Source organism: Pinus tabuliformis, chromosome 1_2 (genome assembly GCF_031772625.1).
Source record: "Pinus tabuliformis cultivar Carrire ecotype Pingquan chromosome 1_2, CPIR1, whole genome shotgun sequence".
NCBI classification, from domain to species: domain Eukaryota; kingdom Viridiplantae; phylum Streptophyta; class Pinopsida; order Pinales; family Pinaceae; genus Pinus; species Pinus tabuliformis.
In genome coordinates, this window is record NC_142298.1 from 969,138,528 (window position 1) to 969,166,157 (window position 27,630).

The 27,630-nt window shown below is 35.7% G+C and overlaps 1 long non-coding RNA gene across 3 annotated transcripts; it reads left to right on the top strand.

The window, feature by feature from the left end:
* Positions 1 to 14,931: 14,931 nt before the first annotated feature.
* On the top strand, positions 14,932 to 16,171 carry LOC149209210 (uncharacterized). Of its 3 annotated transcripts, XR_016252840.1 has the most exons (4): positions 14,932 to 15,076; positions 15,183 to 15,262; positions 15,485 to 15,642; positions 15,778 to 16,171. It is a non-coding gene; the product is annotated as an uncharacterized LOC149209210 (long non-coding RNA). The 3 variants fall into 3 exon arrangements; XR_016252839.1 differs by having other exon boundaries at positions 14,940 to 15,262; XR_016252841.1 differs by having other exon boundaries at positions 14,972 to 15,262; positions 15,839 to 16,171.
* Positions 16,172 to 27,630: the final 11,459 nt, after the last annotated feature.

Sequence of the window (27,630 nt, forward strand, 5' to 3'; positions counted from 1 at the left end):
ACCTTCATCATCTCATCGCCATTCTATACGTTACCTCTTTTTACCTCTAACGGGTTTGTACCTCGACTGTCATGCACTTGATTTGCAATGATGACCCACATTCTTTCAATGTTAGATTCCATGAATACATCACTCGTGCTTCATTCACACTCTTAGATATTATCACCTTCTTTTCATTTTTTCCAGAAATTTGAATGTTACTGTTCTGAAGGAAACCAGGCTGACAATTCTTCAAACCATCTTTGTGTTCTCCTCCATCTGTGTACAATTCAGTGCACATGAATATCGGTGTTGATGTTGAATGTGCAACGAAATCGTTGGATTACCAGCCCTTAAGGTCATTTGTTAACCAATGTGAGGCCCATCACCATTGATGAAAATGAGGGCCAAGGTACTATGATGCATCTTGTCGGGTGTGAAAATGTGTTGATGTCGAACCCCCCTACACGATCTAACAGTCAAGAAGCCATGGTGATTCTCCATTTCTGCTGTTGAGATGATATATCATTAATGCATACATACCTCAAGGCATCATAAATCTTTGATCTTAGACCCAGATAATTTGCTGATGTCGATGGGCCAAGATTGTTGGAAGGAGGGCCTTAAGAAATCCCACATCAATCCAACACAAAAAAACCAAATTTAATCTAAAAACAAAATTTTATTTAAAGGAACATACTGACCTGTAATTTTAACGAGGCCAAGGTAGTCCATGCTCGCCAGGATTCATGTTTGAAATACCTGGAAAGAAGACTCCAAGGGGTACCTTTCCGTAATTAGTCCATTGGGCCTGAAAAAAGGAATAAACCTATTCCTAATAGATATTCCTCTCACATTTTACCGACCATCAGGAGGAAGAGAGTAAGCTCATTGTGTCAGCGGGAATCAAGAAGAGATAGTGGAAGGAATGACCCCCTCCTTCACCATCTCCAGTTCTCTTTTCTTTATAATTTCTTGCACAAATTCCTCCTTAGATTAGGGTTTCTAATATAACTTGAGTCTGTGCCCATTCACCAAGAAGGTAACACTCCCGTCATCAATGGTTTTAACTCTAACATATCCATTATAAAAAACTTTCTCAATCTCATAGGGACCCAACCAATGTGTATTAAATTTCCTTTTAAAGTTCTTGAATTTCAAATCATACAACAATGTGTAGTCTCCCTCTTTAAACTGCTTCTTCTTAATGAATCTTTCATGCCATTTAACCCGTTATTGATGAATCAAGTTAGTATGGTGAAAAGCATCCTGCCTGATCTCATCCAACTCATTGAGCTGCAGGATTCTTTGCTGCTGAGATTTGTTAAGATTCATACCCAAATCTGCTACCATTTTAAAAGTTCTGATAATGGGCAATAGAACTTATTTTCCTTACACTAGTTCATAAGGAGAGAAACCGGTGGTGTTTTTCCAAGTAATACGGTAGGCCCACAATGCTTCAGGAAGTTGGTCGACCCAATCCTTCTTATGTAATTGCATTAGCTTTGTAAGGATTGTTTCTAGCACTTTGTTTGTTGATTCCACCTGCCCATTGGCATGTGGATGATAAGAACTAGACTCCCAATGCGTAATCTGATATTTTTGCACAATCCCCTGTAATAGCTTTGACACAAAATGAATACCTTGATCAGTGACTATCTCACGAGGTACCCAAAATCTTACAAAAATATCAGAAAAAAGAAAGTCTACCACTGTTTTCTTCATTTCTCTAGGTAGTGATTTTTCCTCCACCCATTTCATAACATAATCAGTGCAAACTAAAATGTATTTCTTACCTTTGGACATGGGGTTAATGGGACCTACAAAATCAAGAGCCCACCTCTCAAAAGGTTCTATAAGAACCTATGGCTGCAAAGGCATCTCATCTAATTGTATAGGCCATCCCATTCCCTGGTAGCTGTCACACTTCCAAACATATTCCCTTGCATCTTTGAAAAGATTCGGCCAATAGTAACTTGAGCAAAGGATCTTGTAAGATGTCTGCTTGTCTTCAAAGTTCCCTCCACATGGTTCATCATGACAAGATCTTAGAATATCATAGATCTTGTCCTCCCAGACACACCTATGAATCAGGTCCAGTGAAAAACAGATCTCCCCTAATCCAAGAATAATCATCACTCTTTCTAACAATTCTCTTTTTCTGATTAGATTAAAATTTAGGTAACTTTCTTGTAGCAAGGTAGTTGGCCATGTCTACAAACCAAGGTGATTTAAGAGAAATGGAAAACAAATTTTCATCAGGAAAGCTATCATTAACAAGAACATTCTCACCTGCGTGGTTGATTCTAGATAAGAAATCAACTACCTTATTTTTGTTTCTAGGTCGGTTCAACACTGTGATGTCGAATTCGTGTAGCAACAAAAGCCACCTAGTAACCCTGCCATTAGTGACTGGTTTATTCATGAGATATTGAATGGCAGAGTGATCTGTGTGTACAAAAACTTCATAACCCGTGATTTGATGTCTAAAGTTATTAATAGCATAAATCACAACAAGGAATTCTTTCATAGTTACCGTATAATTCAGCTCTGCAGTAGTTATATTTTTGCTAACGTAATAAATGGCATGGGCTATAGGATCTTATTTCTGTCCCAATACTCCTCCTATGGCTATATCAGAGGCATCCATGGAAATGTGGAAAGGAAATTTCCAATCCGGGCCTCTCAAAACTTGTGCCGAAGAATGTTTTTCCTTGAGTGTATCAACTGCAACTTGACACTCATCATTCCAATGAAATTCAACTTCTCTAGTTAATAATTTAAATAATGGAGAGGCTACTTTCGTAAAATTTTCAGAAAACCTTCTGTAGTAACCTACATGTCCAAGGAATCTTCGAACTCCTTTCTGATTGGTTGGTGGAGGTAGCTTCAATATGACTTCAATCTTTGTTGGATCAACTTTATTTCCTGCAGCAGAAACACGATGTCCCAAAATAATACCTTCGTTCATAATCATAAAACATTTTTCATTACTCAATGAAAGGTTAGTGTCCCTACATATCTGCAAAACTTTATCAATATGATGTAAAGCTTCCTCAAAAGTATCACCCATAACTGTAAAGTTCTCCATATAAACTTCTACGCAATCATGAAAAATATCAGAAAAAATACCAAGGACCGCTCACTGGAATGTGGTTAGTGCGTTGCATAAACCAAATGGTAGTACCCTGTATGCATAGGTACCCCAAGGACATGCGAAAGTGGTCTTCTCTTGGTCGTTAGTGGCTATCCTAATCTGATTGTACCTGCTGAACCCATCTAGGAAGGAAAGATACTTTTTTCTAGCCAAGGTGTCCAGCACTTGGTCTATGAAGGGAAAAGGAAAATATTTTTTTAAAGTAGCCTTATTTGACTCTCTATAATCAACACACACTCGCCGCTTACCATTCTTCTTAGGCATAATAACCAATGGATATACCCACTAGCTATCCGAGATAGGATAGATGAACCCAACATTCAATAATTTTCGCAATTCATCTTTCACAATTTCTCTTAAAGCGGGGTTCATCCTCCTTTGTGGCTGTCTCATAGGCCTGGCTTTTTCTTCTATGTAAATATGATGAATGCATATGTCTGGGTGAATGCCTCTCATATCTGTATATTCTCATGCAAATCTATCTGATCTTTTTTTCAAAGATTGGATTAACTGTCTCTCTTGTTCAGGGGTTAAGGAAGAATTGATATTCAAAGCTTTTTTAGGCAAAATTTCAACCACCTTACTCCCCCATTCAGACATAGAGTATGCAAGAAATGCAAATAATAAGGCTAAATGTAACTCGTTTGTTGTACTATTTTCATGAAAATCCTATAGATTAGAAATGAAATCTAAAATATGATTAGGCTACCCATCTTCTTGTTGCAAAAAATTAGGATTATAAATACAACAATATATCATATTCTCTTCTGAATTTTCTTTAAGGCTCATGGCTTGGGCAATGGTCAACAATGGTTAGGCACATTTGGAATCATGTTCTTCTTCTTATTCTTCAACCCAATGTGTGTTTTCTAATCTAAGGAGAGGCTTAGTATGGGGATACAAATTGATATGCTTTATTTCAGTCCCATGGGTGATGGTCATATTCCCAGACCTACACCCTATGTAAGCATCTGTCATGGCTAACCACGGTCTCCTCAAGAGCAACGAATGACCTCCTAAGTTGATTTTGGGTTGAAGAACATAGAAATCTGCAGGGTATGCCCAAGAATCTAATGAGACGACAATGTCCTTTAAAACTCCCTCTAGTTTTACCTTAGACCTATCAGCCAATTCAAGCATGGTAGGGGTGGGTAACAAATCAAAGGTTCCTATTTTGGCTAAGGTTTCCATGGTCATCACATTTATGGCAGCACCTAAATCAATCGAAGTGTTTCTTATAGGTTGTCCATTGATAAAGGTGGTAACCACAGGAATTCCAGGGTCTGCATATTTTTCAACAACACATCTAGTAGACATCAAGCTTGCTAGCTTTCCACCTACTTGGATTGTGGAGAGTTCTCTCTTTTGTCTTCCGGGTTTCTTAGTACATAGCTCCCTTACTATTTTGGCATAAATTGGGATGTATTTAATTGCTTGTAGCAATGGGATCTTGATGCACACATTTCTCAATTCAGACACAAAATGAAAATCACATTCAGGTTGTTTTGGTCTTATTTCCAATCTCTCCGGAAAAGGAGGTTGGATATCTTTGGATGAGGAAGGTTCTTGTGGCCTTGAAGTAGGTTGTACTACTGGTTCAGGTGTGGTTTCAACTTCAGGCATCTCTAGAGGATCTTCCTCTATAATCTCTTCAATTCTTCTGAGTTGATTTACCATGTTTCCTGACCTTAACTGGATTTCCTACAGCGACAAAACAAATTCCTGTAGAACAAGAATAGAAATTTGCTGCAGCAACTGTAGAGCAATGCAGTAGGTAGGAACAGTGGGATAAGGGACTAATCCAATGTTTTGAGAGGATTGGATGGTTTTACTATTGGGGTTAGACACTGGCTAGGCATGAAGTTGCATGGGACGAGGTTGATTTGGTGGGGCGGGAAATTGAAGTTGTTGTTGTTGAGGTTGGACTAATGGTTGTTGCGTGGGTTGTGGAGGGCATAAATTTTGTGGAGGAAAATTCTAATTGGCAAGGTGAAAAAAAATTCCCTACCAAGACTATTGTGGAGGCCAGTTTTGCCAAGGCATTGGAATATTCCACATTTGATTTGGGTTATAAAATTTTTGAAAATGTCACTGATGTTGATTAAAAGGAACTTGAAAATGTGATTGATCCATACCTGCAGCACGTGGTTGCCATTTTCTTTGAGGTGCCATAGCATAGAGCGCATTGATAGCCCCTTGATCTAACATATATGATGCTTTAATTTTAGGATGTGAAGGACATTTCTCAATGGAATGTTATGCTTCACAGATTAAGCATAGTTCCTCCGGACACTCCCTTGAAGCATGTTTCTTCCAGCATTTTGGACAGAACATGGCCAAGGATTTTTCCAGCTCTTCTTTCTCCTGTTTCTTCTTAACCTGCAATATATCCAAATGAGAAGATAATGTGCTAAGAATATCAGTTTTAAAATTTTCAAATAAGTTACCAATTTCTGCCCTGGTTACTCCAGCTCCAGCAACTAGCTTGACAAGTCTAGAAGTAGTACTTCTAGTCCCACCTCCAACTTTATAATTTCCTCTTGAATATCATTGACAAAGTTCACATACATCATCATATCCCAACTTAAAGATATCACCTCCCTCCATCAGATTCAAGATCTCAAGATATTCTGGACTGATGGTTCTCAACAAAATTGTTCTTTTGGTGTCCTTACTCAGCTATTTCATTTTAGATTCTGCAAATTGTATTGAAATCCTTCCACCAAGTCCTCGAGATTCTCCCCCTCCTTCTGAGTCATGCTAAAGATTTCTTCCCTGAGATCCCTAGTCTTACAATAGTCTTGATATTTCTTCAAGAAAACCCTCTTCATTTCATCCCAAGTTGTAATGGAGTTTGAAGCCAACCCCATAAACCACTTGAGAGCTGCATCCTTCAGTGTTGTAGGAAACAACTTCAGTTTTTTAGCATTGGAAGAATAGTCATAGATCGTGCAAAACACATTGAACTCAAATAAAAAGGTATCAGGATCTTCACTAGAAACCCCTCTGAAAGTAGGCAAGGATGAAGGAGGAATGTTCTTCATTTGAGTAGCTCTAACAGCCTCCATGATAGGGAATTCAAATGTAACCAATTCATCTTCCTTCTCATCATATCCCTCTGTGTGACCAGTCCCCTCTTCATGAGCCATTCTGGTCCAAATGGGATTATGGGCTAGACGATTTGCAGATCCTATTGAACCCGGAGACCCAAAATGGACAATATTAGAGGGCTTCCATCCAGGAGTAGGTTCTAGGCTCTTTTGAGGACCATAGACTTCCAAACTAGGCTCTTCTACTTTTACTACCTTTGATTTTACAGACTTCTTTTTCTTGACCAATGTATTAGTAATAAAGTGGTGCTCACATGACCACAAAAGGCACTGGTAGATGTTGGATCCTAGCATCTACTGAAAAAAAAAAATTCACAAAACAAAAAAACTACTTACATACAATCAGGGCACGGATTTGGTGAATAATTTGAACTCTTTCGATGTGTGGGATTTGCCCTACGTCTTATCACTTTGACTCCCCCAGCCCTGAAAATTTCAAACAATGCGTAAAACACAAAAACACTTTAGTATTACCCCTTTACAACCTCCTTGACAACGATGTCAAAGTGTTTAGTCAAATTATATTGCATAATTGGAGAAACATGAATTATCAACTCGAGAAGGTAAACTAATCAATTGCAAGCAAAGTATATGCAGGCGAAATACTTAGAAGTGTCAAATCTCTAACTACTAAATCACATAAACTAGTGCAAGTCTCTCTTGATTGACCAATTTGAATTAAAGGTTATAGAGTGGATTCACTCCCTCTACAACTGATGATCTTGTTGTTGGTGATTTTGAAATAATATAGGAAAACCATGCTTTAGCAATCTCAGAAATGGAAACAATCAAAATTCAATCTAAGATGGCCACCATAAACAAAAATTTAACAATTCATCTAGATGTTGCTAAATTAAAAATGACACATTGGCTATGTGATGATCCTATTGTTGTAATCAGAATTAAAGAATGATAAAATAAACCTGAAGCATAAATAAATCATAAACTAATTATACATGGGTGTTGTGAGCGAAGGGGGGCCCCTCCCTTGCTCACAACCCCTTTGAACATAAGAGAGGTTGCTCAGAACAGTGGTTATAACATGCAATTTGTATTAATATCTAAAAATGTTAAGTTACAGAATAAGTTTGAAGCCACACAATAGTATAAATCTCAACACAAACCTTGCTAGCTGTCCCTCCCATATTTTTACTGTTTTTATACAAAGGACCAAGCCCAAAAGTGGCTTGCAGTAACAAGAATATGCTAAATAAGGCCGTAGCCAAATAGAAAGAACAACATCAACTGATCTAAACTGGGACAGGTACAATCTATGACTGGAAGCATATATTCAACAACATATTGTTTCAAGGGTGCGTCCATCTAGAGTGGTTGCAGCCAAGTAGATCGGAGCTTTAGACATGGTCAAAAGGGAAAATCAAAAAATGTTGATAGGATAGAAACCATGTGAATCGAAATCCATTTTCAACCCATGTCTTGGTTTAGCCGGAACGTGCATGCATCATGCCAAATCTCAGATTTCCCTGTAGGAATTCTTGGCAGTTGCGTTTAGTCGCAGTTTCCGCAGGAAATCTAGGCTTCTACAAGAAATCCAGTTGCTGCGGGAAATCCGGAACTTGACGTTTTGGTGCAGAACTAATCCTGTTGCCGAGTGGAATGATCCTGCACTTAATCTTGGAGCTAATTATAGAGTAATTAAGTGAACTAATATTTTGGGTAGAGAATAATTAAATATTAAAGACAAAATGAGGTTTTTAATAATAAATCCACATACCTTTAATCTAATGGAAAACTTTAGGCAAAACATAGGAAAATGAGTAGAAAATAGATAGGTAGGATAGAAAATAGGTTCAAAAGTGGAGGGAATGTGATTCAAAAACATGGCCAAAAATGGGTCAAGTCACAACCCAATAGTGCAGTGGTAAGAAGATGTTTGAGCTAATCAATGCTCCTTTGACAATCAGAGGTCCACCTGAAAGCTTTTCCTTTCTTTCGTGAGGTAATAGGATATGCCACTCTAGAGAATCCCTCCACAAGCCTTTGGTAGTAACCATCTAGGCCCATAAATGATCTTATATTGGCCACATCCTTTGGCACTGACCACTCCATAATGGTTCTTATCTTTTCGAGATCGACAGTAATCCCGTCCTTGGTGATGACGTGTCCCAAGTATTGGATATTCTCCTTAAAGAAGTCACATTTATTGTACTTAGCATACAATTTATATTCTCTTAGCACCTGCAACACAATGCGAAGATGCTCCTTATGCTCCTCCATATTCTGAGAGTAGATCAGTGTGTCATCAATGAAGATCAATACAAATTTATCTAAGAACTGATGGAAAATGTTATTCATGAGACACATGAAGGTAGCTGGGGTGTTAGTTATCCCAAAAGGTAAAACCTCAAACTCATAATTACCGTAACGTGTCCTGATAGCAATTTTTTCAATATCCTCCTCCTTGATCCTGATATGATGATACCTAGAATGGAGATCAATCTTTGAGAAGATGATTTCACCCTTCACTTGGTCAAATAACTCGTCTATACGGGGAAGGGGTTATTTGATTTTAACAGTCAGCTTGTTTAGCTGGTGATAATCCATGCACATCCCCAGGATTTCGTCTTTCTTTTTAACAAATAATACCAGAGCTCCCCAAGGGGACACATTGGGATGAATATAGTTCTTATCAAGTAACTCCTAGAGTTACATTTTTAATTCCGTTAGTTCCGGTATACTGATTTGGTATGGTGCTTGAGAAACTGGGGCAGCTCCTAGAATTATCTCAATGGTAAAGTCTATGTCTCTTTTTGGGGGTAGACCTGGTATTTATTTCAGGAAATACATCTGGAAAATTTTGTATCACATGTATGTTCTAAAGGTATATAGATTTATCCTTTGAGTCGGCATAGCCAACTTGGATGGCATATACTTGACAACCATTTCTGATGCATTTGGCTAACTAGGAGGCTGTTATAGGCCTTAACTGTAGAGGTTTTTGTACACCTTGAATTTCCTGTCTCACCCCTACCTCATCCCGGAAACTAACAGTTTTTGTCTTACAATTTATGAGGGACCAATGTTTCTCCAACTAGTCCATACCTATAAGAATGTCATATGACCCCAGGGGTAACACATTCATATCAGCTATAATAGGTTGACTAGCTATTTTTAAAGGACAGTTGCTTACTTTAGACAAAACTCTTCTTTTTGCTCCTATGGCTAGCTGTCTTAACCATGGGCTTTTAAATTTAACAACTTGTAATTTACATCGTTCCACTATCGTGGGACTTATGTAACTTAAAGTGGCCCTGGGATCTATTAAAATAAAATAGGTCTAGTTAAAAATAGTACCTTCAAATTCAACCATAGTTGGCTAAAATTTTGTCTAATGATCCTCTAACACTGCATTAATTTTTGGAAGACTCCTAGCCATTCCTTCAACCATAGATTCCTCTCAAATTTGAGATATTTGATCTGCTCCCTTGCAGTGGAAACAATTTTTGATGCAATGTGGGCCTCCACAACCCCAACACTGCACAAGTGGTCTGCTAATAAATTCAACTTCATCCCTATCGGCCTATTCATTTGTCTTGATCTTCCCTGATACTCTAAATCTGGGTTTATTCATATTTTGGTTATTTTTTCATTTATATGAGCCTTTGTTGTTGATGCCCTTATTTCCCTTGTGGCTCGGAATAAATTTAATTCCCTTTTTATAAACCCACTTTTTATTTGAATCACCTTTTGGTTTATTTTGCTAATAGCAGATTCTTTCTTTCTGAATGACTTCGTTAATAGTCTTTGGGTTGTTGAATTCTAGCCTTTCCTTCATGAACAATGGAAGACTGCTGATAAACCACTATAAGTTGGCCTTTTCTTTGTGAATATAAGGTACATACTGCAATAATGGTGTAAATTTTGTTATAAACTCATCCATGGTCATTTGGCCCAGGCAGAGATCATGGAATTCTTTTGCTTTCTCATCGTAAAACCTTTCGGTTAGATATTTTTCTTTAAAAAAAATTGGAATTTCTCCCATGATATATTTTGGTCATTGACCCTATGGACAGTTTTTACCTCCTCCCACCCTAACATGGTTTTCCCTTGAAGTTATAAAATGGCCAGACGGACCTTCAAATTGAAATGATACTCGTACAGCTGGAAGTACTTATTCATGTTAATTAAACACGCTTCTGTCGCCTCTTCCTACTCTCTGTCGAAGAGAGGAGGCTTGATTTTCTGAGACTCTCCTTGGAGTTCAACTTTCTACTTTTTTTGAGCTTTATGATCAGACAAATTACCTAATTCTTCTTCTTGGTTTCCTTCACCTCCCTCTGTTTCAACATTTTCAATTCATAATTCTTGTTCCTTGGTTGTATGGCCGCGCTCTAGGCTGGGGACTAAGGGTCGGTGATTCTGTCTATCCGGTAGGCTTCTCAACATCTTTTCTTGTTCCTGCATCAATCTTTCATTGTGTACTCGGAGTCAGGCCATTTCACCTTTTAATTCTTGTATAGTCGTGTGAATGTCTGTATTCGAATTTTGCGACTCATCCCCTCGCTGCACCCAAACCTCAGGATTTCATTCCTGAAATGGTGTTGGTCCTGTTCCCAATACAGAACTGTGTAGTGGATTCCCAATTCGCCTCATACTGACCTTTGATGCCTCCTACGTCCACATCATCAAGATTGTTATTTCTCACTCGAAAGGTCTGTGTTTTGGAAACTTGAATCACTCTGATACCATATGTAACACATCTATTCATATATATAAAAACACACATATATATATATATATATATATATATATATATATATATACATATATATAAAGGCAAATAAAACTTAGATTTATTTACTAAATTACGACAACACTTACTTTAACAAAACTTGACATGATAATCTCTTTTCTATTTACAACATTCAAGAAAATACCATTAGAAAAAGAATGAATTAAATCTTATTAACCTATTCTATATGGTTCTCTCATACCCCAAGGCGGTATCATATGCATACGATATTAATTGACATATAATGGCAATCATTTTCAACTTAACTAGCTTTCAGTACTTGTTGATTATACATTAGATTTCATTTCCTTAAGGATCACCATCTGTTTAAGATCCATTAATGGCCCTGGCTATCTTGACCTAGGTGGCATACTGTTATACACCACGCGGGCTACCTGCAACACATTTCTTGGGATCGGCTTCCCTCATCGATGACCCTCGTCATTTTGGATGATCGTTTGGTTCTCGAGGGTTTTGACATTTACCCTTCGATGATTTTGGTCCTATTCAGCATAGTACTTCTTTGGAACCCCGATGGGCTTCAGCTCTGCTCTGGTCCGATGATTTGGAACTTGGTGCAATGGGTTACTTTACCTGATGTAAGAACCTACCTATCCATCGGTTTTGTTGCTCGGCTCCTAGTTTTCTTCTAGGTTTGTTGGCCATTTGCCTTGAACACTTGGGCGTGCTGAAGTTCAACTACTGCATTAGGGTTTCTAGGAAGTTATACGATGGTAAATATTTCTTTTTTGTTCTACCTAAATTTTCCATATTATAGTGGTTATATAAATGAATAATGTTGATCCCTATCATTGGTTATGTCTACATGGAAACCCTTCGCAGGTACTACAACCTTTAGAGGGTACTGAGGTCGAAATCCCATCTCCGGCTTCGTCATCTAGGAGGAAGAATCCATCACGTATCGGGTATTTCAGTTATTAAGTTATTTTGTTAACAGGGTCTCTGTGCCTAGAGGGCCGACCTTGCTATATAGTTTTGGTCATTATGTTGGTAGTTCTAATTACCACTGTAATATTGGTTTCATGCTTTAATATTTAAATGGCTCTGACCATTGTTTGTAATCTCGGTTGTGCCTCTAATACATACTGTTTCGCTCATCGAGAGCTCATATAATGAATGGTTCTGGTTTAATTCATTCTCAGTTGCTCTGTCATGTCTCTGTTTCATAACTACCCTAACGATACAATTTTATAATTTTACAGTGGGATTTATATGTATCTTGATAACTTATGGATCTTATGGTAATGTCGAGAATGTTCTATTTTTCTCTTTAAAGGAAAGATCTCTATTTATTTTGATATGGTGAAGGAATAGATAAATTCCTCAGTTTTTGACTAGCGTAATAATGTCTCATAGCTAAGCCATGTCGAATTATGGCGATGGTTCAAAATTCTTGGAATTTTTTCCATTTATAACTTTCATTTTCTACTTTAGAGTTTAAGTACTAATCCTACAAATCTTTTGCAAGGTATTCAATCTACATGGAATTCCTCTGGGAGTGTCGGATTGTTTCGATATACCTGCTATTTCCTCTGACTCCAGTTCTATTGGAGTCTACGAATGTAGCTAGGGTTTGCATTCGAAATTTCTATTTATTGCAAGAAGTTATTTAGATATTTTCCGATGTTGTTCCTGTTTGTTTATTTTTGTAACAAGTACTAAACCCTATAAGGGTTTTTCTCTTAAAAAAAAAATAATCTTTACTTTCCTATGTAATTTTCTTTGGCTTTCCTTTAAACTTAAGATTTCCCCTATGGATTGAAATCTTGTAAATTCTTTCAACTGAACTTATCTATCTATAGTATGTAAGTAAGTATATAACTATTTGAATTTACTACTGAAAATATGATGTTACTAACTTGTCTTTCACAGAGTTATAGTATGTAAGTCAGTATATAACTATTTGAATTTAATACTGAAAATATGATATTACTAGCTTGTCTTTCACAGAGTTATATGTGTTGTCTTCTTAGATATTTACTGCAATCTTCATTATGAGTAATAAAGGTGTTATTTTCTCTAATACTTATTCATGTAATTTCTATTTAATTGCTACGCAAAGAATTCATTACCTCTGTTAAAAGACTCTTTACTAATATAATCTCTAGGATAACCAACATGAATTAGACTCACTGACTAATACTCATTCGATATCACAGGATAGGACTTATTAATCTACGTAAGTCATAAGCTTCAAACAAAGAGTATCACTTATCTGATGTTATGACTTCCAACACATTTTTCAACTTATCTACTTTGGTTGTTCCTTGTTTTGGTCTATACATAGACCTGCACTGTGTTTACCCCCCTACCATGAGATTTACTATATCAATAGATCTCCCCTGTGTTATCCCTGCTCCAGGGAATTCTTTCTCATTCGAACTAAATGTATATCTAGCTACATGGTCTAATTACCCCCCTACCATGAGATTTACTATATCAATAGATCTCCCCTGTGTTATCCCTGCTCCAGGGAATTCTTTCTCATTCGAACTAAATGTATATCTAGCTACATGGTCTAAACTAGACATCGCTAACACAACTTCCTCACTTCTGAGCATAGTTCTCTTCCTCTTTCCCTTGATCATACCCCTATCCTCTTGATCTTTTTCCTTCAAATACTTTCCAAGATTTAGTTTCTTTTCTTGGAATAAGTAACTACTTCTTTTAATTAATTAATTAAAGAAACATCCTTTTCACTAGTAACTACAAAGTTTGTTCTCTAACATAATTCAAAACCGTTTATGTTTTCAAAAAAATAATAATTTGTTTGGTTCCGTAAAAAAATAAATTTTATATTAACGAGAGTTGTCACATATTACTTCCATTACTTAGAATTCAATCATGAATTAACTTTTAGATGGTCAATACTATATGCAACAAGAAAATATCCAGATCATTGAGTGTATTATCTCACCTAGATATTAAATGATATTAAAAGCACGGGGAAGTTATATAGGAACTAGTCTTTCTCTTTCATTTTAAGTTGAATTTTAATATACCTTCGTCTATCAAAATTACCCCATACTGTTTGCACGTTAATATTACCACATATTTGATTAGCAGCAGTAGCTAAAGCCAGCAATTTAGCTCAATTCTATCGTTAGATATTAAATGATATTAAAAGCACGGGGAAGTTATATAGGAACTACTCTTTCTCTTTCATTTTAAGTTGAATTTTAATATACCTTCGTCTATCAAAATTGCCCCATACTGTTTGCACGTTAATATTACCACATATTTAATTAGCAGCAGTAGCTAAAGCCAGCAATTTAGCTCAATTCTATCGTTTTCTGGTGCTGGTTGGTTAGACTTGTTATTCTGATTATGAACATTCTTTGTTATGAATGTGATTTGAACTACATCGCAGGAATTGAACCCTTCAACATTGGCTTGTTAGTCAAACATGTTATGAAAATTCTTTACTATGCCAATGATGTGAGGTCCATCAATTACATTGAGATTACTGTGAAATATGAAATTCTTTATGTAGACTAATTAAGAATTTTATCTCAGTTTCTTCCCCTTGCACTTCTTATTAGTCCCTGCCATCTGGCATCCGGCAGGGACTATAGTAACCGTTCGGAGGGCAGATAACATTAGTTTGCAGGGTTTTTTAGTGGTATTATTAGTTATATTCTAAAGTTTGCAGTTGAACTTCTGTTGGCCATCTTATTTGGCCTCTTCCCGAGGCGGAAGAGGCCGGACCATAGCTTAAACTGGTACTTACCCACAATCAAGTGGCCCTGACCGTGTGCGGTTTCGTTTTAATGCTGACATTAATTCCTTAATGTTTAATGTTAAGTGCGAATGGGATACATATGCTAAGTTGCTTGTTCTTTTGCAGGTGTCGGCCGTATGCTGAAGGTTTGCATGGAGGCAGCTGTCATGCCATGCAGATTTCGTGTGTTCGGTGGCCTTCACCGCCTCATTCCTATTTGAAGGAGCATTCCCTGCATAATACCAGATTGCAGAAACGTAATTCTCTGGCAGCAGCGGCATCTGCGCAATAGCAGCGCAATCCAAAAGAAGAGGCGAAGCCCGCAAGCGTCCAGGGCAACGCTTGTTTACCCATATCCGCCTTCACTTTGTGTTACCCTTTGATTATCTGCTCAGTTTTCTTCTGTCCATCCTTTTGAGCCTTATCTCTAAACTGCTGCAGGGTCGTGCGTGAAGATCAGTGGAGACGGCAAGGGGAGTCAGCTTATCAAGAAGAGCTGAAAAAACCATTGATATGTAAAGGTGAGGATAAACTACACTCTGTGCGTTCAAATTAGACGTTTTTACTACTGCTTTCAAATTAGACGTTTTTTCAGTAAAAGAACTAATAATAAAAATTCTCGGAAATCAAAATTTGCCAATATAGTAAGGAAATTTGCCGAAGTACACTTTGTGTTACCCTTTGATTATCTGCTCAGTTTTCTTCTGTCCATCCTTTTGAGCCTTATCTCTAAACTGCTGCAGGGTCGTGCGTGAAGATCAGTGGAGACGGCATATTGGCGCGGGCTTCATCCTATGCGGCTATACTTCCACCGGGATGGCTACGTCTCTGCAGATCCAGACGACCCACTGTGGGGAGGTCACGAATGGCGCTGGAATTTTACAAAAGTGCACGAAGGGAGGTCTGTAATGGTTTGTGTACGAAATTTAGGGTCTCTTTCATCAAAATTGCACTGTAAAAACTACAGTACTGGTTATTTTCGAAGATCCAAATCAAAATATAATTTATGATTCAACGTGATGTTCTCTTACCTCAGAGCTTTGAAGCAAATGCCGTGTGGTAATTCTGATACGAGTATGGCTCTGTATCTGCAACAGGAACGGGCGCAGTGGGTTTGTAAACAATTCTTTTATCGATGGCTATGGGCTCCCATGGCACCTTGGAAACAGGAGCAGGAATTTTAACCCTCGTCCTCTGTGGTTCTGTGGGGTCTGAACCTTTCTTAAAGGCAGGAATTTTAGTCCTCGTCCTCTGTGGCTCTGTGGCGTCTGAACCTTTCTCAATGATGGCCATGGTATTTGATAACGGCCCCGCCACTTCAAGACTGCAAACCTGCACGGGTCGAGTCATCCTCTGCGAGGGGTTATAATAACCTCTGCTTCCCGGCACCGGTTGGCCCATTGGACCAACGGCATTCATCTGCTGTTGCAGCTTGGAAGATCCTGCGTGCACGAAGTAGAGGGTTCTAGATTTGATGGGCACGTGGTTTGCATGCAAGCCTCGAGTAACATTTGTCGCTGTCGCTTTTAAAATATAGCTAAAATATTGACCCTTTAAACTATGCTCTTGTATTAATTCACATCAATTTGTAGTTTCATAGTTTCGTAATTTTAACGATATGTCGCCGAGGGTTCTAGATTTGATGGGCACGTGGTTTGCATGCAAGCCTCGAGTAACATTTGTCGCTGTCGCTTTTAAAATATAGCTAAAATATTGACCCTTTAAACTATGCTCTTGTATTAATTCACATCAATTTGTAGTTTCATAGTTCCCCTTCATGATTCGTATAGTTGTTTCGTAATTTTAACGATATGTCGCCTTGTTATATTTAATGCGTGCAGTTGTGTCATAGTTTCTTTAATAAGTTATCACCTTTGGTGATTTTACTTTAATTCAATAAAAAAAATATTTTCTCTATGGGATGTGCTTCCTGCCTTCTGTTGATATATCTAAAAGAAACAACGAGTCGGCATTTGCGTTGAATTTTTATTTTTTCGTTCTAAGTGGATGTAATTATAATGATATTTTTATAGAGTTCAATGCGATTAGAACTCTGTCCTATCCAAATCACTGAGCAATCTCTACAGCTTTGGTGTTTATTTTCCAAGCTCGCTCATTAATAACCTGAAAGAGGCACAGTTTGCAGTGGGTAAGTTTATGACCGAGTTCAAGTTAGGATATTGAAATATGTACTATTTCAATTTTAAAAAATGCAAAATCATAATTATTTAAAAAATAATTACATAAAGGAAAACGAAAACAACTAAAAGTAATATAATCTGAATGCTAAAACTCTAGTTAGCCTAGTTTGACTGTCATTTCTTCACCTTACGTGCCGTAAACTCTAGTTAGCTTGTCAGAAACCAACCTTTATCCTTACATATATATTATCATCATTACCCCTCCTAAGTTCAACATAGTTAGTTCTTAACAATGATCTTTATATGTTATTTCCTTATAATGTATTGAATATCATTACTATACCCATACTCTCTCCATAACAACCTTGGCTCATGGATATAATATCTATTTGTATTATGAACTACTTCGTTCTCTTTTATTTACAGTTCAACCTATGTATTCAATTCGTTTACATGCGATATAAAAAAAAATCACCAAAACGGACTTTATAGATTACTTTTTTGCTACTGCCTTCTGCCAGGCGAGATCGATCAACGTGATGTAACGTGCCTGCTTTGGCAGGTTCAGTTTCTACGGTTAAGATTTTCTATTTAGATCTAATTGTAGGGAATGGTTAGGGTTGATATAAATGACTAAACCTACCTCCCACACCTCATTTGGTTCACATTGATCCCATTACACACAACCATAGGGCCACTGTTATTTTTCTAGTATCATAAGTTTGCGGCCTATTTCTCAGCCTTACAACTTCAACTAATGCATGTAGCAAGCAAGGTTTTATTTGTTGCTTGGAATCGCTAGGTATGCCTTTAATATTTCTATTAAAAGTTCAATTTGTCATTTTTCAGCGTTCATAAATTTGAAGTATTCCTCCTTGTATTTTCCATAGTTCTTCATTGTCAAGAAGAAATCGTTGAATTTAAAAGATTTGGATCTAGGGTGTGTTTTATGGCCAGTGACGTTGGGTTTTTTTATCAGTTGTTCTCCAGAGGTAAGCACTAAATGTTGTTCTTATATGCAATTCTGTTTCCTTAGTTCTTTAGGGTATTTTTACTAACCTATCCATCATACTATTTACAAGCGCAGTGCAGTTAATCATCTTTCAAGTTTCCTTGGCCATTCACACTGTTAACGATGCCTTGAGACGCTGCAAATGATCTCTGCATTCGTGCGCCACGCTAAGTCAACTTGATGCAGGGACTCGCTGCGTCGCAGCTGCCCTTGTTTAGATTATGAATATTCTTTATTATGAAAAATGCAAGAATTAAAGATTTCAGCATTTAATACTTTCCAACTCCGTTCCTAACTATAAAAATTTTAAAAACATTAAAATAATTCACAGAAGTAACAAAAATATTAGATTTAAGTTGTAACTTACACTTTTGTTTAAAGCTTGGCTTCGTTTTACAAATATTCTATATTGTGTGAGATTTTCCACTGACAGAAGGACGTACTTCAAGTTCATTAAGTTCCTTCGTACTTAAATATGTAATGTTATGTCCCATCAAATTTTTATTCTGTTTTCAAATTTTTGTTATATGTACCATAAAAATTATTAACAAGATTAATTTGGTGGCATGGCATTGATTATTTACATAAATAAATTGTGTGTTTTTAATATATTATGTCTAGACACAAAATTATTTGAAATAATTTTTTTTATTGAAAATTTATATATTTAAAATTTTAATTATATTTTTTTATTTTAAAAATATTTATAGCTTTACACTAATTGATTTTAGATAACAATAAAATATAATTAATAATAATAATTTTCATTTCATAATTTTTTTTCTTAATTTTTAAATTTAAAAATGATATATAAGATTAATTTAAAAATAATATATAAAATTCTATTAAGATATAAGATTTTTTTTTTTTCATGTGTGTTTCACGGATACCCATGGTTACTGGGTATCTGCTACATCCTGTAATCCGCCTTGGGAATTGACAAGAGCTTTAGGGAATTCACCTTGTGACCTCCCGATTGGCGAGACACTGATTTGAGCGATTGAGCTACCTCTTGGGGCTTTTAAGATACAAAATTTTATTATTTATTTCTTCTTCTTCTTTTTTTTTTTTAAATTTTCACATTAGATTACTTTATTTAAAATTCATAATCTATATATATATCATTTATATATTATTAAAATTAAAACTTACCCACTTTAGATGATGCATTATATGATTTTTTATTTTTTTTATTATTTGCACCTGACTTTATTTAATCCAAAAAAAACCTATCATACATATATAAATAAATAAACAACACCACATTTTTTTTACCAATATGCTATCACTATAGATGCACATCATACTAGGTTTACTAAAAACCTTCACCTAACTGTATTTACAAAAATTATTTTATATACAAAATATCATAGAAAAGCAATGTTGTAGAGACTTCCATAGTAAATAAATTGTATATTCTTAACTATATATCAAAATAACCCTAATACAATAAATAAATTGTAAAGGCTCCCCTTTAAACAAGTTGTATATTCAAATGTATATATCAAAAAATTGTATATTCTTAAATATATATCAAAAATAACCCTAATACAATAAATAAATTGTAGAGGCCCCTTTAAATAAATTTTATATTCAAATATATATATCAAAAATAATACTAATACAGTAAATACAAATTATAAATTAATAACTATATATAGAAAATAATGCTAATAGAAATAAAACGACAATATACATTCATCTATCCATGTATATTAAAATAAAATATTATCAAGACTCTAATTTCACTTTTAAAACAATTCCCTCCCTATCCCTATCCCTTCATTGGGAGCGACGTGTCTAAACTCACCCTGCTTGCAACTGTTCCACAAGAAATAAAGCCTATGTTAGAAATTAAATGGAAGTTTCTAAATCTTAATGTGACCCAACTAATTAAGTCATTCCATAGTTAGAAGCATTAAAGCATTAAAGCAGTTTCTAATCTAAAGCATTGGATCTTAAGCGTTGAATTGGTATATGATGGACGTACCAGATTAGAGTTAAATAATATATAAAGGATTGGGTCCTCTCTCTCCCACACAAGAGTTGTATTCTTCTCCATCAAGAAACGCATAAGGAAGTGAGGGCAAGAGGAGAGAAACCGAATTCTGAAGACAGAAGACAGAAGACAGAAGATGGCAGCCATTACTTCTTCCGCTGTTAATCAAGGTATGTCATCTTAAACAAAGATCATATTAAGTTTGTCAGTGAAATATTTGGTATTGATAATCTTTGGGCTATTAGAAGCTATATTTTACATTTGGTATCAGAGCCATATCAATAACTGAATATTTCCTATGATTGCAATTGATCTGTTCTGTGCTTTACTCATGTGATTGAGCCTTTGGGAAACTGTGGGGGTTTCATGAAATAATCACACATTCATGAGTCCTTAAGAGACAGTCTCAGCTTAATTACTTATTCATTTATTACCTCGAAATTTAAAGCACAAGTATTTTAAATCTTGAGAAAGTCTTTAAACCAATATGCAGATGCCCTCGCATATCGCTTTAAATTGTGCCTGTAATCCACATAATGTAAACCAAATCGGCCACTAGATCCACTGGTCCATTCGAAATTGTCCGTAAGAGCCCAGAGAAAATAACCTTGGACATCAGCGCCGTCCCTTATGGCCTCCTGTAAGGATGATAGATGTTCATAATGGTACTTCACTCGATTCGAATCATTTAATGTCGTTTCCAGTGGGGTTGTGCCGTTGTCAAAAACCCCATATCCATTCTGTGTGATGTAAACAGGAGGGTTGTTATAGCGATGCTTCGTATAATTTATTGCATACTTTATTCCTCCGGATAAGATCTGAAAGTGTTCAGCTCTTCCTCTTCTCCAATGAAATGTCCATTTACTTCAAATGTCACATTAGCGCGGGTATCCAGAATATAGTCTGTCTGCAGGGCATTTGGTGGAACTGGATTATTCACCGCAAACTGTGTTATATAGTAATTATAACCAAGAAAGTCAAATGAGCCACTTAATTCTTTCGCCTCTTCGCCACTGGTTTTGGGGTTTCGACACTTATGACGATTCGAACTCGTGACCTTACGACTTCTTGTTCTTGGTTGGACTTTTGTCTTTGGCGATGGATTTAGATCTTTAAATCTCCGTTTCTTGACTATTGACGCTAGATAGCTATTTTCTTTGGTATTCTGGTTCCTTAGGCGGAAATGACTTCTTCTGGCCAAATGGAAGCATTTCTCAGGCAGTGAGGCATGTGGTATTATTGTAATTTGCAGAGTATAATTCTTTTGGGATTTATGACATTGTGTAATTTGGGTATTAGATTCCAAGGGTCACATTAACTGGTTGGAAATATGAACCCTAATTACTTATATTCAATATAATTGAAATTAGAAGGGTCCGTAGTAAAATGAAAATAAAATGTATGATCCTCGGAGACCACGTAACTATGGACAGAGATATTTGTTTTGAATTCCTTGTTACTATTCATATGGGCGTCTTCCCTTCAATCCAGATTGAAATTATTGACACATTTATTTTGATCATGAAGGATTAAATATTTGAAGAGTTTTGATGATGAAACGTTGACTTTACACGAAAGTGTATGCTTGCATTATAGTTTTGCAGTGTTTACAAATTAATGAAGGGAAAAATAATGTGACGCGTAGCAGGGACAAATATTTGAAAGTGTGCATTCTTTAATTGTCTGTGCATGCATGGTTTCAATGCCAAAAGAATTAATGGTAAGCGTAAGTTTTTTGAAATGCATGATCTGAATATTTGAAGTATGAAATAAAGGGGTTTCAATTGGGTTAAGTTTCGTGCATCATTTACTGTTTTGGCTTTGCACGATTAAAGTTTACTGGTACAAAATAATCGTTTGAAATTTGGGCATAAAAGTAATTGCTCTATGACTGATTGTTTTGCATAAGGTATGTGTTATAAATTATTTATGCACATGAGATTTATGATTTTGTTAATCACCAAAGTGGTCAAAATCAGAATGTTGTTTTGCATAAGGTATATGTTTATGCACATGAGATTTATGATTTTGTTAATCACCAAAGTGGTCAAAATCAGAATAATCATTTAGTGCATAAGTGACATAATGATTATTGATAGAAATTGCCAGTTATAATAATACCAATTAAGAACTGGCGTCACTAATGATAGAACCTGAGAACTTACCCAAAGGAAAGTCTTGTTCTATAACTAGTTGACATGATGAGGTTTAATAGATATTTTGATTAAATAAATATTGACCATCCAAAGATGTCAGTTCTATTTAATTGAATATATTTACTACCTACTTATGTTTGGTATTTAATTATGTTAAGTATAAGATAGTATCTACCCAAAGGAGTGCTATATTATACTATTATGCCTACATCTGAATCGCGTTAGTTATGAGCTAACAGTTATTTCTGTTAGTCAAGGAGTTTCCATGAATGCACATGCTTCATCTGTTACATTGTTCACTGGTGTTAATTTTTCTGAATGGAGTGAACAAGTCAATTTCCATTTAGGTGCTCAGGATCTTGACTTGGCACTCCTTGAGGATAAACCTGCTGCTCTTACAAAAGATAGTACTGAGGCAGAAAAATCACACCATAAAGCATGGGAACGCAGTAACAGATTGAGCCTTATGTTTATTAAGATGACTGTTGCTAACAACATCAAGTCAACAATTCCACAAACAGGAAGTGCTAAGGAATATATGCAGTCTGTGGAAGAGCGTTTTCGTTCAGCTGATAAGTCACTCGCTGGCACTCTTATAGCATAACTCACGACCATGAAGTTTGATGGGTCGCGAACTATGCAAGAGCACATTATAGAGATGACTAATCTTGCAGCAAGGTTAAACTCCCTGGGACTTACAGTAGAGGATTCTTTTCTTGTCCAGTTCATCCTGAACTCGTAATGAATTGGGCAGTAGACTTGTTCAGGAAGAAGGACGTTTGAAAAATCAAGTGAATCACTCAGTAAGTTTTGTGAGTAATAAAGCTGGTAAAGAAAAGAAAGGAAAATCAAGTCATTTCAAGAAGGAAAAGGCACCTGCTAAGAATGGGCAGGATAAGGAAAAGAAGGAACTAAAGGGTGTTCAATGTCGTGTCTGTAGAAAGAGACTTATCGTCTAATTCTAGAAAGTGGATATGTATTAAACTTATACACTACCCTTTATGTACCTTCATTATCTAGAAACCTTATTTCCGCAAGTAAATTGGATATTTCCGGTTTTAGATGTATGATTGGATCTGGTTGTTTTGATTTATATAAGAATATTGATAATGTTGATTCTGGTATTATAATTGATGGTTTATATAAATTGAAACTGAATGACACGTATGCGAATTCCTTGTTGAATGTAGTAAATAATGTTGGATGTAAACGTAGCAGGTTGAATGAAAATTCTGCTTTCTTGTGGCATAAACGACTAGGTCATATATCCAAAGAAAGAATGATGAGATTAGTAAGTAATGAAATTTTGTCAAATTTGGACTTTAGTGATCTAGAATTATGTGTGGATTCTGCTTTCTTGTGGCATAAACGACTAGGTCATATATCCAAAGAAAGAATGATGAGATTAGTAAGTAATGAAATTTTGTCAAATTTGGACTTTAGTGATCTAGAATTATGTGTGGATTGTATTAAAAGTAAACAAACCAAACATAATAAGAAAGGAGCCACTAGAAGCAGCCAGCTTCTTGAAATAATACACGCTGATATTTGCAGACCTATAGACACTCCAGCCTTTAATGGAGAAAAGTATTTCATCACTTTCATTGACGATTTTTCCCGTTATGGTTATGTCTATTTGCTTCATGAAAAATCTCAATCTGTGAATGTCCTTGAGACGTTTGTAAAGGAAGTTGAGAGGCAATTAGATAAAAAGGTGAAAATCATAAGGTCTGATAGAGGTGGTGAATATTATGATGAGACAGGCCAGTGTCCAGGTCCATTTGCAAAATTCGGTAATGCAAGATTCATTAAGAATGGTGAAGTCAGTGGGAGTACTAGAAGAGAAATAGTAGAAATAAAGGAAACAAGGGTAAATGTTACATTGCCTAGAATAGTTCCTTCATCTACTATTACTCCAAATGTTGTTCCAGCTGTTGTAGAACAACATGATGATAATGAACAACATATAAATGAAGAAATACTTCCTGAAGGAAATGACTTACATAATACTGATATGCATGAACCACAACAAGTAGTATTAAGAAGACCTCAAAGAAATCGTAGGTCAGCTATTTCTGATGATTATGTGGTTTATATGCAAGAATCAGATTATGATAGTGGAATCAATAAGGATCCACAATTCATGCATTATGGTTGCGGAACTTTATTTCAGGACTTGCGGTTGCCGACACCATTAGCAAGCCGCTGAAAATTTATTGTGATAACTCTGCAGCAGTATTTTTCTCAAAGAACGACAAGTACTCTAAAGGTGCCTTGTTGTGAAAGATGAGGTTCAGAAACAAAGAATGTCAATCATGCACATCAGGACAGAACTTATGATTACAAACCCTTTGACGAAAGGGTTACAACCAAGACAATTTAAGGAACATGTTCAAAGAATGAGTCTTGGTTGTATTAATGATAATTGATGTGTGACATTCTGAGCTCTTTTATGTGTTTCTGATATAAAATCATGTGTTTCTTGTTTTAATGAAGTAGTACGTATTTTATGTAATTTTAAACAAGAAGGAGTCTTATAAAGATATTATGTTTAATCATTATGATATAAGAAATTATGTGGACCATTATGCTGTTTTATATAAATTATGAGTATGAATTGATGGATTGCTGGTATTGTAGTATATGGAAGGGAATGCATTGAATTAATAGTGCACAACTGCCATAACTCTCAGCAATTTATCATAGTATGATGTTCAACGCTTAATATTATGAATAGTTGGGTCAAGTGGGAGAATGTTAGAAATTAAATGGAAGTTTCTAAATCTTAATGTGACCCAACTAATTAAGTCATTCCATAGTTAGAAGCATTAAAGCATTAAAGCATTAAAGCATTAAAGCAGTTTCTAATCTAAAGCATTGGATCTTAAGCGTTGAATTGGTATATGATGGACGTACCAGATTAGAGTTAAATAATATATAAAGGATTGGGTCCTCTCTCTCCCACACAAGAGTTGTATTCTTCTCCATCAAGAAACGCATAAGGAAGTGAGGGCAAGAGGAGAGAAACCGAATTCTGAAGACAGAAGACAGAAGACAGAAGATGGCAGCCATTACTTCTTCCGCTGTTAATCAAGGTATGTCATCTTAAACAAAGATCATATTAAGTTTGTCAGTGAAATAGTTGGTATTGATAATGTTTGGGCTATTAGAAGCTATATTTTACAGCCTAAACCCAAATATTTTTTTTTGTCGAAAGAGGATATATCTGGCATTGACTTCCTATAGAAAAATCACTTCCTCATTAATATGCATACATGTCATGCACAAGATAGGATAATAAAGAGTGTGTTAAACAAATCACACATGACTCAAGCTTCTAGATTAGTGAGCCAAAATCACTCAAAAGACAAGGGCACGATCTTGACAATCATCTAATTTTGTAAGGTCGCTTCTTAACTATGACAAAATTTCATTAGGCAATCTACAGGATGAACATATACTTCCTGAACATATACTTCTATGTGTCATACACTTTTCATCCTCATCTCCTCTCAATATATTTCTCAATATCTTCCTCCATTTGTTAGGCCTTCTAATTTTCGTCAATATATCACCACCAATATTTATGCGTTAAGGTGCTCTCTATGAGAAAGACATTCCTAAATGCCACCTTGCACCATTCTGCATCGTAAGATCTGTTGTTAGACCATTAAACCATTCTTAGCCATCAGATGATGTCATAACCATCTCCCAAGTCTGACTTGATGGATGCTGTCATAACCGTCTCACCGGTCTGATGCTGTCATAACTGTCTCACCGCTTTACCCTGACTAAAGCCATAACCGTCTCACAGTTAATTAACGGGAATGGCATATACTTGCTATGAAACATGGTTTAGGTTTCTTCATCGTTTCTTTCTTCGTGCTTGGCCTCACCATGGTGATTGTCTCACCGCTTTGCCCTAGCGAAGCCATAACCATCTCACAGTTAATTAGCAAGCATGGTATATACTTGCTATGAAAAATGGTTTAGGTTTCTTCATCGTTTCTTTCTTCGTGCTCGGCCTCGCCATGGTGAAGGTGTGATCTTGTAGATTCACATTCAAGAAATGAATATGAAGACTTGCGCAGTATGTCAAATGATTCAGAAGGGCCCTGCATATTTTACGACGTCGAAGCTGATATATCTTCATCCAAGAAGAGTACAGAATTTGGTACCCCTGTTTCATGCCCCTCTTTTCTTCTAGGAATAATTGCAGCAACATGTCTTCCTCTGGTAGGCCGCCCTTAACTCCATCGCTTACTCCTATCAGGGCTCCTTTGGCCGCTTATTCAATTCCATTCCTCACCCGCTCATTCCTTGGCCACTTATTCAATTCCACTCTTCACCCACTCATTCTCCTTCTCTATACTGTATTTTAATTTAAATGGAAGAAATAGTTGATCTAAATTAGGCGTAGATACTGAACTTGAACTTAATCGTGCATGCATTTTTTATTAAGAAAAGCTATCACACAAAGCTTATGTCAAATGATTCAGAAGGGCCCTGCATATTTTACGACGTCGAAGCTGATATATCTTCATCCAAGAAGAGTGCAGAATTTGGCACCCCTGTTTCGTCCCCCTCTCATCGTCTGGAATAATTGCGAATGTCTTCCTCTGGTAGGCCGCCCTTAACTCCACCGCTTACTCCCATCAAGACTCCTTTGGCTACTTATTCAATTCCACTCTTCACCCGCTCATTCTCTTTCTTTGTACTGTATTTTAATTTAAATGGAAGACATAGTTGATCTAAATTAGGCATAGATACTGAACTTGAATTTAATCGTACATGCATTATATCCCAGTTTGGATTTTGGTTAAAATTTCTTTTTTATTACCAAACACTATCACACAAAGCTCGGTTAAAAGCGTTATAACTTGAATAACTTATATTCATATTTATTTTTGGATGTTTTTTTTCTTAAATTTCATTATTGGATTTCAATACATTTAAAAAGGGTTTTATATTATAGAATTTGTAAAGAAAATTCTGTAGAGATAAAATTTGACTTGATTATTATATTAAAGTTAAAATCTAAAACTAAATTCAAGTTATAACCTTTCTAAATTGATTTTATATCATTTATATTGATAATAAATAAAGTTATATTAAAGTAATTATTTGTTTTTACTCATTTACAAATTTTGCTTCATAGGAAAGAGAAGTTAAGTCTTAAAGTTATTTTAACATTTAATCTTTGTATATTCAAGTTACAACCCTTCTAAATTGATTTTATATTATTTATATTTATAAAAAATAAATTTATATGAAAGTAATAATTTGGCTTTACTCATTTACCAATTTTGCTTTATAAAAAAGAGAAGTTGATTCTTAAAACTATTTTAACATTTACTCTTTTTATATTGTCTTTGTTTTTTTGTAATTAAGTACCGTTGATTTTAATACATTTATATATTTTAATACTCCATAGATTTTTATAATAAATTTGATATTAAAATATTAACCACTATATATATGGATTCAACACCATTCCAAAAAGTTGCACTAAAGACAACTCATTTCTTCATATGTTTCTATTAAGTGTTTTTTTATTTTTATTACCAATTATAAGTTTAAT